Source organism: Mirounga angustirostris, unplaced genomic scaffold (genome assembly GCF_029215605.1).
Source record: "Mirounga angustirostris isolate CCGP_5_RB_7025 unplaced genomic scaffold, mMirAng1.0.hap1 SCAF_9, whole genome shotgun sequence".
Taxonomy (NCBI): Eukaryota; Metazoa; Chordata; class Mammalia; order Carnivora; family Phocidae; genus Mirounga; species Mirounga angustirostris.
Genome location: NW_026991717.1, coordinates 73,488,969 through 73,506,581, shown reverse-complemented (window position 1 = coordinate 73,506,581; position 17,613 = coordinate 73,488,969).

Sequence of the window (17,613 nt, the reverse complement as noted above, 5' to 3'; positions counted from 1 at the left end):
TGCTTCCCCTCTCTGCTCTCTGAGGATACAAGACGCCAGCAGTCTGCAATCTGTAGGCAGGCCCTCACTGGAGGCCAACCACGCTGGCACCCAGTCTCAGACTTGCAGCCCCCAGGATGGTGAGAAATAAATTTCTGCTGTTGTTAATCAGTCCAGTTTATGGTATTTTGTTATAGCAACTTGAACAGACTAAGGCATGATTCTTGTCAGGAAAGCACAGATCTCCTTCAGTGTGATAAATGACAAATCATCATACTCAAAATTCATTCTAGGTCCCAGTTAATAGAAGTGGCTAATCACTCTTCTTCTATTGTCCATCTTTTATAACAGTTTAATTTTCTTCCGTATTCTGGGGGGTCTGTCCCAGTCTTTTACGGCACTCTTGAGAACCCTGCCCAAGTGGAGAGTTATACTTGTACTGTAATAAGTTCATTGTTTGAAAATGGTCATGGGGCCTCACTCTTGGCTGCCTGGACAAAGAGCCAGCTGGGACCAGGGACTCCCCCTTCTCCCAGGGGGAAACGTGCAATGTTTTCTGACACCGAATGTGTGTTTTTTTTCCAAAACCAAATACTTGTCATTTCCCACAGCAATTTTCCAGTTCTCTGACACCAACTGGGTTGCCAACAATTCAATCCACTTTTGACACTAACTGGAGTTAACATAGATCCTGCAGGTTAAGGACTCACCTCTACATGTCTGCCCCCCCTTAGATGCCAGCTACAAAGAAAGGACTCAAGAATGACTCCAAGGGCACCTGGGTGGCTCAGTCCGTTGGGTGGCTGGCTCTTGATTTAGGCTCCCGTCATGATGTCAGGGTTGTGGGATAGAGCCCCGCATGCGGGGCTCTATGCTCAGCAGGGAGTCTGCTTGAGATTCTCTCTCTCCCTCTTCCTCTGCCCCTCCCCCCCCACTCTCTCAAATAAATACATAAATCTTAAAAAAAAAAAAAGAATGACTCCAAAGTCTGAAGCCTGGGCAATTGGAAGGATGAAGTTACCATCATCTGAGGTAGAGAAGGCTGCTGTTGGAACAGGTTTGGGGAAAACAGGAGGAGTTTGATTTGAAGGCTGTATTAGTTATCTAATTGCTACATAACAAAATACTCCAATATTTGGTGACTTCGGACAATGACCATTTATTAGCTCGGAGTTTCTATGGGTTGGGAATTCAGGAGTGGCCAACCTGGGTGGTTCTGGCTCAGCGTTTCTCATGAGGTGCCAGTTGGGATGTCACCAGCCTCTCTGTCTCATACCTCCCCTCCACTCTGTCAGGAAATCCTACTGATTCTATCCCTCTCTATAAATCAAAGCGTAATATTGTCACCACCTAGTGTGAGCCAGTACCAGCCCTCTCCCTGCTTCCATCCTGCCCTGCCTAAAGTCTCGCCTCAACATAGGGGTCTGAATAATCCTTAAACACTTCAGCTAGAGCAGTGATTCTTTTTCTTAAAAACTTGCAGTTCGGGGACTCCTGGGTGGCTCAGTCGGTTAAGCCTTCGGCTCAGGTCATGATCCCAGCATCCTGGGATTGGAGTCCTGCGTCGGGCTCCCTGCTCAGCGAGGAGTCTGCTTCTCCCTCTGCCTGCAGTTCCACCTGTTCATTTTCGCTCTCTTTCTAAGGTTTTTTGTTTTTTTTTTTGATAGAGAGAGAGACAGCGAGAGCAGGAACACAAGCAGGGGGAGTGGGAGAGGGAGAAGCAGGCTTCCCGCTGAGCAGGGATCCCCACGCGGGGCTGGATCCCAGGACCCTGGGATCATGACCTGAGCCGAAGGCAGACGCTTAATGACTGAGCCACCCAGGTGCCCCACTCTCTGTCTTTCTGACAAATAAATAAAAATAAAATCTTAAAAAACAAAAACAAAAACAAAAACAAAAACTTGCAGTTTTTATCATTCAGAGTAGAAACCTGTCTTAGTCCACTTGGACTGTTATAACAAAATTATCATTGACCAGTGGCTTCTAAACAACAAAAAATTTATTTCTCACCATCTGGAGGCTGGGAAGCCCAACAAGATCAAGGTGCTGACAAATTCGGTGTCTGGTAAGGGCTGGCTTGCTGGTTCATAGCTTTTTCTTGCTATAACCTCACATGATGGAAGGGGTATGGGAGCTTTCTCAGGCCTCTTTCATAAGGGCACTAATCCCATTTGTGAGGGCTCTACCCTCGTGACCTGAGCACCTCCCAAAGGCCGCACCTCCTAATAGCATCAACTCGGGGTTCATTTTAACATATCAATTTCAACACGTGAACCAACATTCACACAATAGCAAAGTCCAAATCCTTACCATGTTCTAGAAAGCTCTAAATGATCTGTGCTGCCCCCTTACTTCTCTGGCCTCATCGCTATCCTCTTCCCAGCCACTCTGGCCTTGTGTTCTTCAAACATGCTGAACATACTCCTGCCTTAAGGCTTCTGCACTGACTGTTCCCTCTGCCTGAAATGCTGTTCCCCCAGATATCTGCACACTTATCACCTTCCCTTTCTGCAAGTCTTTGCTTAAGTGTCACTTCCCAATGAAGCCAAACCTGGCCACTTTCTACTCCTCCTCTCCTTCCAGCACTCTGGACCCTCTTAAACCGCTTTACTTTTTCTTTTCCACCATACTATACTTCCAACATACTATTTAATTTACTTATTTATAATGTTTCCTGTTTATTGTCCATATCACCTGCTAGAAAGTAAACTTCAAGAGAGCACTGATCTAAAACTAATGATGTAATGTATGGGGATTAACATAAGAATAAAAAATAAAAAATAAATTTAAAAAAAAAGAGAGCACTGATCTTTGTTTTGTTCACTGATGTGTCTCAAGTGCCAAGAACAGAGACTGACCCACAGTAAGTACTCAATAAATATTTGTTGAATGAATGAGTGGATGAATGGTCAATCTATATGTTCCTACTCAAGAGCTTTACTCATTTGTACATTTTTAATCTAAAGCCCTCAATTTCAAAGTTATTTCAAACTTGTTTACCTAGGGGCGCCTGGGTGGTTCAGTTGGTTAAGCGTCTGCCTTCTGTTCAGGTCATGATCCCAGGGCCCTGGGATCGAGTTCCGTATCTGGCTCCCTGTTCTGCGGGGACCCTGCTTCTCTCTCTGCCTGCTGCCTCCCTCTATCTCTGTCTCTCATGAATAAATGAATTTTAAAAATCTTAAAAAAAAAAACAACAACACAAAACTTGTTTACCCTAAGGGAATAAAAAGATTAAGAATGCTCCTTAGTACCTAACATTAGTACCCACCTAAGTTCCTGCCCTGACCTTCAGCAAGCAGGAATGCTAAGAAGTCGAAAGCAGGAGGGAAATCATGATCTTTAGATTCTCAGATTCTCAAGTGCTCAAGTTAAAGTCTAGCTGCTGCTTATGCAGGTGATGTAGACTCTGTGGACTGGGAGTCTCAGGAAATCAATAATAAAGTGTTACAGCAAGACAAGGTAAGAAACAGCTGTATCATGGTTTCATACATCCCTGATCCAAAATGGCATGAGATAGTACAACGCCATCCAATGGAACTTATAATGTGAGCCACATATTATCATTTCAACAAGTAATTAATGTAAAAAGTTATTAATGATACATTTTACTTTTTTTCATACCAAGTCTTTGAACTCCAATGTGTATTTTACACTTAACAGCAGTTCTCAACTTAAGGTAGCCACATGTGATTAATGACTTTCCTATTGAATAATACAGATATAGAACATCTGTCAGACCAGGACAATATATGAGATGTGGTCCAGAAACTGTGGCGAACTTTGCTATAACTTACCTTTCTCAGAGTTTTGAAACAGAAAATACTATATCAGTATCCGTGGGCATCCACATAGATAGAATACTATACCCTAAATCCAGATCTATGCCTATTGAAGAGTTGTTCTAGTCTTCTGGTGTTCAGTGACATATGATCTAAAAGAACTGCAATAGCACAGAGAAACCTGTATGCTCTAAGCACACATATATATTGTCTAATTGTTAAAATTAGAGTAAGTCTGGGGGCACCTGGGTGGCTCAGTCGTTAAGCACCTGTCTTTGGCTCAGGTCATGATCCCAGAGTCCTGGGATCGAGCCCTGCATTGGGCTTCCTGCTCCGCGGGAAGCCTGCTTCTCCCTCTCCCACTCCCCCTGCTTCTGTTCCCTCTCTCACTGTGTCTCTCTCTGTCAAATAAATAAATAAAATCTTCAAAAAAAAAAAAAAAATTAGAGTAAGTCTGGAATGACCTAAACTTTTTGCTCACAATTGTAAGAACCTCAACACCCCACTCAAGACTACAGTTCAAAATATAAAATATAGCTAGTAACTTTATCAATTTTTAACAGCAAAAAAATGAAAATAACCTAAATTTCTAAAAACCAGGAAATGGTGGATATTTTTCCTTAATGGGATATTATGCAAGCATTTAAAACAAAGGGTTTTTGTTTGTTTTTAAAGATTTTATTTATTTATTTGAGAGCGTGTGTGCGAGTGAGTGGGGGGAGGGGCAGAGAGAGAGGGAGAGAGAATCTCAAGTAGACTCCACACTGAGCACAAAGCCTGAAAAGGATCTCAATTCCACAACCCTGAGATCATGACCTGACCTGAACTATGAGTCAGCTGCTTAACCGACTGAGCCACCCAGGCATCCCTTAAACAAAGTTTTAAAATAAATATAATAATATGAGGAAAATACTTAACTTAAAATGCTAAGTGGAAAATCAGGACACAAAATTATGTATGCAAATATTGGACTAAAATTATATTAAGATAAAAAATACATATAGGGAAAAAAAGCAGAAAGTAAATATATCATAGTGAGATGTAGATGATAAATTAAGCCATATTTCTTCTTGTCTCTCCACACTAAATCACTAGATTTTATGAAGAAGATTAAGAGAAAAAAGAAAGAAAAAGAAAAAGAAAACTGGGAGAATTAATAAAAGAAAACCTCACTGAAGTGGAGTCAGGAGGCCAGAAGGGGAAACTGTCCTCTCTACCACTCACTGTTCATTACAGACTCCAACAGGAAGAGACTTAACCTTGTAAGTCTATACTACCTTACAACCCCACAAGGAGGAAGAAAGGTTTTCTTCTCCCCAGCAACAGCCCAGCCAATGAGAGACAGTCACAACTCAGCCAATGAGAAGCCAGGATACTCGGACCTGCTCCCAACTACCCCCCCCTTCCCTATATAAAAGAGTGTTCGTCTCTTTTGTTCGCCTGACTTGCCAGTGGCTTGGCAGTAGCTCGCATTTCCCAAATTGCAATTCTCTGCTGTTACAGGAATAAACCCATTGTTGCTGATAAAACAACTGGCAGTTTTCTTTTTAAGATTAACAAAATCAATAGCGGCACGCATAAATATGAAGTGGTGTTCTTGATGAACTAGAATTTGTGAGGAATGAGGAGCCATCTTAAAGATGGAACCATAGTCCCAAGTCCTGGAAGAGAGGACTCTGTCAAAATGTGGGACTGGTTATGGTGATCTGAGCCACAAAGCAGGAGACACAGGAGGCAGCAGGAGGGGACAGTGGTCAGGGTGACTCTCTGCAGATGCTGCACTGGAGGGATGCCTCTTCTTCAGTCTTTGCCCTGCTGCCAGGCAGCCAAGAGCAAAGGTGTCAAACCCAATGTGAGTAAGGATGAGAAAAACAGAAGGCCACTGATCCAATAAATCAGAAGTCAGGGAAGAGAGAACAATACCCTTGTAATCAGAAACACAAAAGTGTTGAGGAACCAGTTGTAATAGGTTAATAATCACAACAAAGGCAAATGAATTAATATATTTAAAAGAAGAGTCTTTCAAATTGTATTTTTAAAAATAATTGTGTGCAGTTTACAAAAGATATACCTAAAACAAAATGATGCAGGACACTTGAAAATAAAGGAATACAGAAAGATACTATGTAAAATGCTAATCAAAAGAAAGCAAATGTAGGAATGTTAGAATCCGAGAAAAACAGAATTCAAGGCAAAAAGCATTAAAAAGGGGCAAATAAGGATAGTTTTTTATATTGATAAAAGGTACACTCCACCAAGGTAATATGTTATGAATCTTTTGGGAACCTAGCAGTGTAACTGCAAAGCTGTCAAATCCCAATCTTAGCAGACGAATTTTACACACCAAAATTAACAGTTCAAATGAAAAAAAATAAGTCTATATTGCGATTGGATAAAAATATAATGTGATCCACAAATGCAAACATGTACATAATTTAAATTTTTCTGATAGCTACAGAACAAAAAACACAGGTGAAATATAATGTTTTATTTAACCAAATATATCCAAAATGTTACCATTTAAATATGTAATCAATAGGGGCGCCTGGGTGGCTCAGTCAGTTAAGCGGCTGCCTTCGGCTCAGGTGATAATCCCAGGGTCCTGGGATCGAGCCCCACATCAGGCTCCTTCCTCAGCGGGGAGCCTGCTTCTTCCTCTCCCTCTGCCTGCCACTCTCCCTCTATCTCTATCAAATAAATAAATAAAATCTTTATAAAAAATATGTAATCAATATAAAAATAATTAATTTTTCATACCGGCTCTTTGAAATTAGTGTATATTCTACACTTAAATCCTATCTCTATTTGGACTAACCGTATTTCAAGTATTCATTAGCCACGTGTGGCTAGTAGCTACGGTATTGGACAGCAAAACAATTTTTGTCAAAATACCCTCCTTAAAAATTCTTTAGTTAAAAAGGAAATTCAAACACAAATTAAAAATTTTTAGAGATGAACAATGAGAATATGCCAGAACTTTTTAAGTGTATTGGATACAGTCAAAGCAATACTCAGAAAAAACATACAGATATACAAATTTATATAGAGTAATCACAAATCATTTAAGAAAGACTGAAAATTACAAAAGTATCTTTTCAACCCAAGAAGCTCCTAAATGAATAGCAGATAAAGTCAAAGTAGAAAGAAGGACATAAAAAAGATACGGAATGAAATTTACCAAAACATCAAAACTAATTTTCTTCAGGTATTTCTTTTTTCATTAGTTTCAGAGGTACAATTTAGTGATTCATCAGTTGCATACAACACCCAGTGCTCATTACATCACGTGCCCTCCTTAATGCCCATCACCCAGTTACCCCATACCCCCGCCCACCTCCTCTCCAGCAACCCTCAGTTTGTTTCCTAGAGTTCAGTGTCTCCTATGGCTTGCCTCCCTCTCAATTTTCATCTTATTTTATTTTGAAGGCTAATCTTTTTTTAAGATTAAGCATTGCTTTTATAATACAAAAATCCTGTCTTTAAAAAAAAAAATGTCCTATAACACCACAGATAACTTTGAAAGACCAATCTTCAAATGGCAACACATTAAAGTTAGAATAGTAAAATTTGGTAACTTTGAATAAATTGCACTCTAAAAACAATTGGGTGAATTGTTTGAAAACTGGGCTGTTCTTAGATCCAAAGTGGCAAAGTTCCTAGACAAAGGCATCAATAGAACTCTGGAAGGAGTTCTTTAAGCTTTCTCTCCGTCACAGCAGAATCCTTATGGAAAGCTTATGACTTTGTGTTCTGAGTAGAGGAAAGCCAGGGGCTTCTGAAAATAAGAGTAGCTAGCTCAGAAGTGCCTTGGGCAATGGCTATTGATGGCTATAGCCTGGACTAGAGATCCTTTTATCCTTAGGAATAAAAAAAAAAAAAAACAAAGGAAGAAGAGGACAAAAATTAACATTTCCTCTGATAAAGACCCAGGACTCAAAGAATAACAACTCAGGGCCAGAACCGAGGCCTTGGAAAAGTGTGAGCACACACACACACATACACACGCACACACACTCACACCCTGGGTTGGGCTGTGAGGAGTCATGTGTGGCCACAGTCTGGTCACCCACACATGGTCATGATCAGTACAAGTCACTTACCCTTAGGGTCCCCCAGCACCATCCCGGCATCTTGCGGGGCAGGGAGTGAGCTAGGCAGAGGATAATTCCTACTGTAGAGTCCTAGCCCTAGAGGGGATATTCCCACCCGTATTCCCTAGGAGAAGAGATGCCCTTCTGGAGAGGTCAGACCCTTAACCTGGGATGTGGGTCCCAATGACCTTTCTCTGATTTATGGAAGGAGAGCTTTGTGACCGCTGCAGTTCCCCTCTGTAGATTCTCAGATGTTCTCTCCCATGGGCACAGACATTTAAAAGTTGGGTTCAGGGATGCCTGGCTCAGTTGGTTAAGAATCTGCCTTCAGCTCAAGTCATGATCCCAGGGTCCTGGGATAGAGCCCTGCATTGGGCTCCTTGCTCAGCGGGGAGCCTGCTCCTCCCTCTGCCCGCTGCTCCCCCTGCTTGTGCGCGCTCTCTCTGTGTGACAAATAAATATATAAAATCTTTAAAAAAATAAAAATAAAAAAATAAAAGTTGGGTTCAGTGCATGTGTGTGCACCTAATCTTGGCTGGTCTGCCTGAGACCCCTGAGTGCCAACCCTAGTGCACCCCCGTCCCCCCTGCATGGTCCCATTTCAGCTCCAATAAGATGAAAGAAACTATCGTGAACCAGGAGAAACTTGCCCAATTGCCAGGACCAGTGCGCGTTGGTGGGAAAGGAACCCCTCCCCGAAAGAAGAAGGGGGTTCATAGAACGGCTACAGCAGATGAACAAACACTTCAATTCTCCTTAAAGAAGTTAGGGGTAAACAATACCTCTGGTACTGAAGAAGTGAATAGGTTCACAAACCAAGAACAGTGGTCCACTTTCACAAGCCTAAAGTGCAGGCATCCCTGGCAGCGAACACTTCCACCATCACAAGCCACGCGGAGACAGAGCAGCTGACAGAAATGCTACCCAGGGTCTTAAACCAACTTGGTGCAGACCGTCTGACTAGTTGAAGGAGACTGGCTGAAGCATCGCCCATGCAATCTGTGGATGGAGAAGCACACTTGCTACCAGAGAGGTTGATGATGAAGTTCCAGATCTTTTGGAGAATTCAGAGGAAGCTTCCAAGGATGAAGCAAACTGAATTGAGTCAACTCCTGAAGAAGATAAAACTTGAAGAAGTTACTGGGAGCTGCTATTTTATATTATGACTGCTTTTTAGAATTTTGTTCATGGATCTGATAAAATCTAGATCTCTAATGTTTTTAAGCCAAGTCCCTTGGATGCTGCAGCTCTTTTCAGTTTTTGCTTACACACAACTCACTCTTTGCAGCTAATTAAGCTGAAGAAGACTGGGAATAAAGTTTGAAACAAGGTTAATAAAGTTCTTTGCCTAGGGGAAAATAAAAAAGTTGGGTTCAACGCATCCCTTCTGTCCTCCATCCTCCTCCAGAACATTCCCCCTGAGCTCAGCCTCCCCTCCCTACTCCACTTGCTAGTCTTCTTGTTGAGGCATTTAAGCATCAGAAGAGCTTTTCAGTTCCCACAAATGCACACACACATGGGCATATCCCAGACCCCCCATATAGGCCAATCCTTTGTTTTATTTTTACCATTAATATTGTACCTTGAGCAGTCTTCATGGCATTACATAGTCTTTAAAAATATGACTTTTAGAAGATGCATGTGCCACCTCATAAATCATCTACAATTAATTTAACAATTTCCCTGTTGTTGATTGATTGATTGATTGATTTTGGCTTTTCTTTGTTACATATAATGCTGTGTTTATCTTTGTTGACAAAGCTTTGCTTCTCCACCTAATTAAATCTTTAGGCTAAAGACAGATCAGTAGAATTTCTAGGACACAGATATGAATAGTTTAAAGTCTTTTTTTTTTAATGTGTTTCATTTTTAAATTTTTAAAAAAGATTTTATTTATTTATTTGACAGAGAGAGACACAGCGAGAGAGGGAACACAAGCAGGGGGAGTGGGAGAGGGAGAAGCAGGCTTCCTGCTGAGCAGGGAGCCCGATGCGGGGCTCAATCCCAGGACCCTGAGATCATGACCTGAGCCGAAGGCAGACGCCTAATGACTAAGCCACCCAGGCACCCCTGTGTTTTCATTTTTTAAAAAGATTTTATTTATCCATTTATTTGAGAGAGAGAATGGGGTGGTGGGTGGAGCAGAGGGAGAAGGACAAGAAGACTCCCCGTTGTGTGAGGAGCCAGACGGCGGGATCCCACGATCTCAAGATCATGACCTGAGCTGAAATCAAGAGCCGGTTGATCAACCGACTGAGCCACCCAGGCACCCCTAATGTCAATCTAATTCTTATTTTTTGTATACTACTTAGTTTTCTCTCTGTCCAATAAATGAACAAAAATTTGAATGTATTATAGCATATCCATTCAATAGATTATTATGCAGATTATCAAAATAATGAATCATGCATATATTATTCACCTGAATGCATGTTCCTTATATATTATCAAGCAGCAGAGAAATGCTTACCATTTTTACAAAAACAAATATCAGACAGAGAAAGACAAATATGGTATGATTTCAAAACAAACAAAACAAAACAGAAACGGACTCATAAACCCAGAGACAAACTGGTAGTTGCCAGGCATGAGGAGGTGGGGACGTACATCAAATAGATGAAGGGGATACAGAGGTACAAATTTTCAGTTATAAAATAAATAAATCACGGGGATGGAAGATAGTCGATAATATTGTAATAACTTTGTATGGTGACAGATGGTAATTAGACTTACAGTGGTGATCATTTTGTAATGTTTATAAATGTTGAATCACTGAAACTAATATAATACTGTACATTAACTATACTTCAATTCAAAAGATAATATGAAATACTGAATAAATCATTATGACTAAAAAAAAATCAACAAGAAAATGCTATGTAATTGTAATCATACTTTGCATATAGTTTTGGGAACAGAAAAAGGTGCAAAAAGTAAAAACCAGGCTGTTAGTTTCAGATTCCTTTTTATTTAGGAGAGAGGGTGAAGATTATGGGGTACATTAATAATGTTATTGCATATTTACTTAAATTTGAATTTTCTTTACTACTAGAAATTAGTATCTTTTCATGTTTATCGATCATTTAGATTATATGTTTTATGAATTTCTTATTTCATATTTTTTCCATTATGCCATTGAACTGTTTGTGGTTTGTTGTGGTTTGGGGGGGATCCTATAGATCCTATAGATTGATCTATAGGAGCTCATTATATAATCAATCATATGTGTTGCACATATTTGCTCCAAATCTATCATTTGTCTTTGACGTAATTTATGGTATCTTTTGCCATGCAAAAATGTTGAATTGTTATGTAGCCAAATACATTTATCTTTTTCATTTATCTTTCTCTTTTATGAACTCTGGGTTTCATGCCATGTTTAAGAATATCTCATCTACTTTAAGGTTATACCTAAATATTACTCCAAATTTCAGCTTTGTTTATATTTTGATCTTTAAATTGTATGACTTTTGTCAGATATATATATAATTTCATATATATATTCACAACATATGTGACTGGACTGGCTGGATGCCAGATGACAAAAATTGCTTTACTTTTTACCATTTTCTTAGAATTATTGAGCATTTAATATGCACCAAGTGACATACCAAGACCTAAGAATAAATAACTCAGATAAATAACACAAGATGTCTTCCCTCAAGGAATTTATATCTAATGGACAAGACTGATAAGTAAGTACATATTTCAACAGGGTGTGTTGTATGCCATTATAGAGATAAATGTAAGGTGTGATTATAAGACAAAGATAGGAAAATTTACCAACTCAGACTGGGATGGTCTGGGACATTAATCCTAACTGAATCTGGAAGGTAGATAAATAAGTTAGCAAGATGGAAGGATGAATTTTCAAACCACCAGGGGCATATATGCAAATGCATGGGGCAGAAGAAAGCATGGCACACTTGGGGAAATTCAAATATAAGACAAAAGCACAGAAAGAGAGTTGAACTGGTAAAAGATTAAAGTAGAAAAATAAGGCAAGCAGTAAAATTTGTAGCAGAAAATTAATATACACTCATTTTCATTTAGAAGAAATATTTTGCTGGGTGCCTGGGTAGCTCAGTCAGTTAAGAGTCGGACTCTTGATTTCGGCTCAGATCATGATCTCAGGGTCGTGAGATAGAGCCCTGCATCAGGCTCCACACTCAGTGCAGAGTCTGCTTGAGAGTCTCTTTCTCTTTCCCTCTGCCTTTCCCCCAGCTCTTGAGCACATGTGCTCTCTCTCTATCTAAAATAAATAAAATCTTTAAAAAAGAAGAAATCTTCTGTCCCACTTGGAGAGAGGGTTTAAGAGAAACAAGTCTGGAGGTGAGGAGAGCATCAGAAAGAAGTAGCAGAAAGGCAAGTCAGAAGTTATGAGGGCCTAAATCAGGGCCATTACCATCAGACTCCACTCATCATGAGGTTACCTGGATGCTCTTGGAGTCCTGCGATGCAGAGCCTATATCGTCCTGGACCAAACTAAGGCAAAAGCAGTAAGATATGCAGCTACAGATTTGAGAAATATTTGTGTAATATAATTGACAGAATTTGATGAAAAGATAAAGACAGGAAGAGCCAGTGATGATACTCAGATTCCTAACCAAGACAAATGCTTAAATGTGGTACCAGTCACTTTGATTGGAGCAAAAGAGGAAGGGCATAGTTGGGTGGGTAAATGACAAGATTGGATTTGAGATGTTACTTTTGAGGGTATCTGAGGCAAGTTGAGAGGAGACCTCCAGTTGGCAGTGGACTATATGAGTCTAGAAGTTGAGAGTCTAAAGATCCTGAAGCTTCCGCCATGAACGGTGTCACCCAGGGAGAAGTTGTCTCGTGAGGACAATAAGAAGGTCAAGAGCGTAACACTGGGAGCAAATCATTTTAGAGAAAAGCACTGGTCTGGAAAATAAATTAAGGAGAAACAAAAAAGTAGGAACAACCACCCAAAAAAAAAAAAAAAAAGCCAGTGTCTCTTAAAAGTCAATGGAGGAGAAGTTCAAGAAAAGAATCATAAATAGCATCAAACTCAATAAACAGATCCAGGAAGGTAAAGATCCAAAAGGGTTCATCAGTTTTAGACCAAGAAAGTCAATCAGTGGTGAACGTTGCAGAGGAGTCCTGGGACCCAAGCCAGGTTGTGGTCCGTGGAAGACTGGATGGTCAGTTATAGTATGAGGCAGGACCCTTTCTGTTCCAAGTGTCAGAAACCCAACTCAAACTCACTTAACAAGAAAGGGATCTATTATGTCATGTGGTTAACCTTATAAATAAAACTGCCAATTATCTGACCAGCAAAATGGGTTTAATTCAGGAATAGCAGAGAATGGCAACTCGGTACACGCAAGCTACGGAAAAAACCGTGGGCATGTCTGGAGAACAAAAGAGAGGAACACTGTTTTATAGAGGCAAGGGGGGAGTTGGGAGGAGCTGTTATAAATCTGACTGTTTCCCTCTTGGCTTTGTGAGACAAAAGCCAAGGCAGGATAATCTGCGCCCGTGATCAGGCAGCAGCCCACACTAGGAAGGATTCCCTAAATCATAGTTCAAGGAAGAAGGTGTGTGGGAAGAGCCCAAGGACTCTGGCTTCCTTCGTTTCTCTGCCTCTCAGGTGTCCCAATTTTATCCCCCTGTTCTGTTTCCCACCCAACTCCTTGCCTTTTATGCTAATTTTAGAATAGGGCAGAAAGTCTGAGTTTTGCAATTCTGCAAGAAGTGAGAGTAACTGAGCCTCAGCAATCTTGCCATGGGCAGAAGGGTCTCTGTTAACAGAGCTGCGTATTGTCTCCTTTCTGCTTTCAGCCTGGTCAGCTCAGATCAAAGCTTGTCTTTCTAAAGGCAGCAAGAAGCAGCTGAGGGGGTTCAGGGCAGGCCACCCCAAAATGTGCATATTGATGATTTTGAATTAAAGTTATATAAGAAACAGCTGATACAAGAAGGACACTCTGACCGTCCTTTGTCTCCCTATAAGCAGAAAAGAAATCTCCGGTGTGAAATGTACCCTCTCTGTGCTAAGAGGAAAGGGGACGTCCTTATCACCAGAGACAGGGAATTTGGAGCCGAGAAGGCTACATAAACAAACCTTATTACTTCCTCTCTAATTTACCCCAAGCTCCGACTTCTCTGTCTTGTTCATTTTCACAAATTAATCTTTTCCTTGTCAGAACATAAAATAAAAGCTGCCTGCTTTGGTCGTTTCTTTGGGTCTCACATCTTTGGGGCCCTGTACGTATGAAATTAAATTTGTGTTTTTTCCTATTAAGCTCTTTTTTGTTACCGGGGGTATCTCAGCCGAAAACCTAGAAGAGTAAAGGGTAATTTATTTCTCCTCCTCTACACAGCCAATATTTTCTACCATCCTGGTCTGCAGTGCGGAAGAGTTTAACCAGCTTCATCACTATAATATAACAAGGAAAGACAGCTTCTCACTCAGCCAATTTCACATTTTGGAATCTCTGCCCTTTTACTTGATTTGACTCAAAGGTCCTTCTTACTGTCTTATTTTTAGGAACATGGAATAACTTACACTGCAATGAAATGCAGAATTTAATTGGGCTTTAAAATTTAAAACCTTTTTCAAGGCTACCAGATAATGATGAACTTTGTAGAGAGATTGACTTGTAATCGAGCATGTTAGAGGGGGCTAAGGGCTAGGAGGAAAAATGAAGGCAGGAAGAGGAATATGGTAGAGGGGTGCAGGTTTTAAAAGGGTGTCACTAACAACATCTGATCAAAGACCTGGATGTGGGAAGGTTGCAAACCATGCAGGTATCTGGGGGAAGGGTATTCCAAGGAGAGCCAACAGCAAAAGCAATTGTCTGAATACTAGAGCAAGCCTGTCCTGCTCCTGGCACAGCAGAGAAGGCCATGTGGTTGAAGTGAGGTGAGCAAGGGGAGACTGGTGGGATACACACAATGAACAATTTCCTTATTTGGGAGCTCTCGGCTTTTACCAGTATTTTGATTTTACAAATAATGTTGCACTCAACATTTCATAAATTATTTCTCTAGTCTAGACTCCTATAAGTGGAAATCTTGGATTAAATGGATTGAAGTTCTTGATTCATCCCATCAAAATCAATTTCCCAGAAAGTTGTAGAGATTCCGTTTCCACCCAAAATGTATGAATATACTTATCTCATCCCTCATCACCATTAAGTATGGTCCTTTAAAAATCTTCGTCAGGGAGGATGGGTTAGCCTGGTGATGGGTATTAAAGAGGGTACGTTCTGCATGGAGCACTGGGTGTTATATGCGAACAATGAATCATGGAACACTACATCACAAACTAATGATGTATTGTATGGTGATTAACATAACAATAAAAAATCTTCGTCAGTTTGATGAGCATCATGGTAATGCATTATTGGTTCTGTTTACAGTTCCTTAATTACTAATTAAGTTGAATTTTTTCATATGTTTTTTGGCTGGTTAGACTTCCTCGTTATGCACTGTTTTTCATAAATTTTGCCCACTTACCTATTTAGAAACTATTTTTCTCGTTCATTTGCACACTCTGTTAAGTTTATTGTCTTCAATCCGGCTGTCGTAACAAAGTACCATAGACTGGGTGACTTAAGAACAACAGAAATTGACTTCTCACATTTCTGGAGGCCACAAGTCTGAGACCAGGGTACCAGCATGGTTAGGTTCTGGTGAAAACCCTCTTCGGGGTTGCACACTGCTGACTTCTCAGTGTGCCCTCACAACAGGCTAGCTCGCCAGCCTTCTTCTTAGAAGGCACTCATCCTATTGCGGGGGCTCCACCCTTAGGACCTAATTACCTCTGAAAGTCTCCATCTCCAAATACCACCACACTTGGGGATTGGATTTCAACATGAATTTTTGGGGAATGCGACCATTCAGTCCCTAACACTTATGAAATCTCACATGTCAGTTTTGCCCGATCCCCCCACATACTATGAAGGCAACTCAGGGCTATAAGAATTCTGCCTGTTCTCACTGGTCCGCCCCCCAAGTGGGAGCCTGCATGCCAGTACCGTGATGTGCAGGAACTCAGGCGCATAGAACAGGAGTTAGACTCAGCATCTTGTCTCTCCCTTCTGAGGCCAACAAGACATCGTGTCTCCTTCCTACAACGGCCCTTGCTGTCACTCAGTTCCTGCCTACTCCAACTTCCACTCTGTTTGCTGTTCAGCTCATTAATCCCTATTTTACAGCAGTCTTCCTCATTAAGATGTGGATTTTCTTTTTCCACCGTGAGGGTCTTGTTTCTATGGGGATACAAGAGGAAGTCTGTGCAGAGGTGTTGCAACTGGAAGCTTTCACTTACTTTGAGAGGTAGTTAAAGTTGATTGAGGTAGAGGGTCAGTGGAGACCCTGCAAATGCCTGGCAGAGGTCAAACCTTGGCAGCAAAGGCAGGAGGAAAGCATCAAGAACTCCTTTCTTGTTGTTGTGATGACCTCACGTAGGCATGAAATGTTTCACACCCGTCTAACATTAACTTTAGGTATTCAATGATGTTTTTCATGTATCGCCTTAGACGTTTGGTCTGAGACAAGTTTTTAAACAACTCTCGAAACTTTTTCAAACCACTTTATTAAACAAAGAGGGTATTATATGGCATCCACAGGATGATAAAGGATTACTGGGAGCTTTCTCTTTATAAATGAAAGAGGATTTAAACAATTTTTTATGTGAAAGATAAACAAATAATAGAAAGAGAAGTTCAGCAACATAATTTATAAAAATGGTTCTACCACAAAGTTTAATCCTCTCCTTTTTGTTTACCCCTGCATACCATAAAACAGTGTTAAAGTGTAATTAAAAAAATAATAATACCATGACTCTCATACAAATAAAAAAATGAACAGGTGTCAAAATCTGATTTGACTCCTTAATTAATGAAAGAACTAATAAGATGTTAAAACTAATGCAAAGTGGGGCGCCTGGGTGGCTCAGATGGTTAAGCATCTGCCTTCGCCTCAGGTCATGATCCCAGGGTCCTGGGATAGAGCCCCACATCGGGCTCCTGGCTCAGCAGGGAGCCTGCTTCTCCTTCTCCCTCTGCTTCTCTCCCTGCTTATGCTCTTTCTCTCTCTCTCTCTCTGTATCTCTGTGTCTCAAGTGAATAAATAAAATCTTAAAAAAAAAAAAAGACTAATGCAAAGAACATTCGAGAAGCTAGGTTTTGATGGGGAATGTTAGAATAAGATTTGGGGGTTAGACACAAAACTGCTTAACGTCCGACGAGACAATAAACCATAAGCTTTGGGACCGTCTGTTCTAATAGACAGGATTATTTGCATCTCTAACAGACAAAAACCTACACATTAACCTTTGCTCAGAGATGACAGAAAGTCAAGCCCAACACTGCACTGAAAATATTCTGCCAGCTCTTCTGCCTATTTCCAAGTTTCTTTTTTTAAGATTTTATTTATTTATTTGAAAGAGAGAGAGAATGAGAGAGAGAGAGCACGAGAAGGGTGAGCAGACTCCCTGTTGAGCAAGGAGCCGATGCGGGGCTCCATCCTGAGACTCCAGGACCATGACCTGAGCAGAAGGCAGTCGCTCAACCAACTGAGCCACCCAGGCACCCCTACCTCCGAGTTTCAAATGATTTTTTGACATGGGATGAAAACAGCTTTGTAAGGGAAGGGGTAGTACAGGTGGCTCTGGAAACAAGGAAGCCAAGAATGCAGCAAAAAGTTCTGGGAGCCCACAAACTCTTCCTCCCGACTCAGGAAGAGGAGTGACTGCCAGCAGCCCCCCAAACCAGGAGTGAGCTAGGAATTACCGA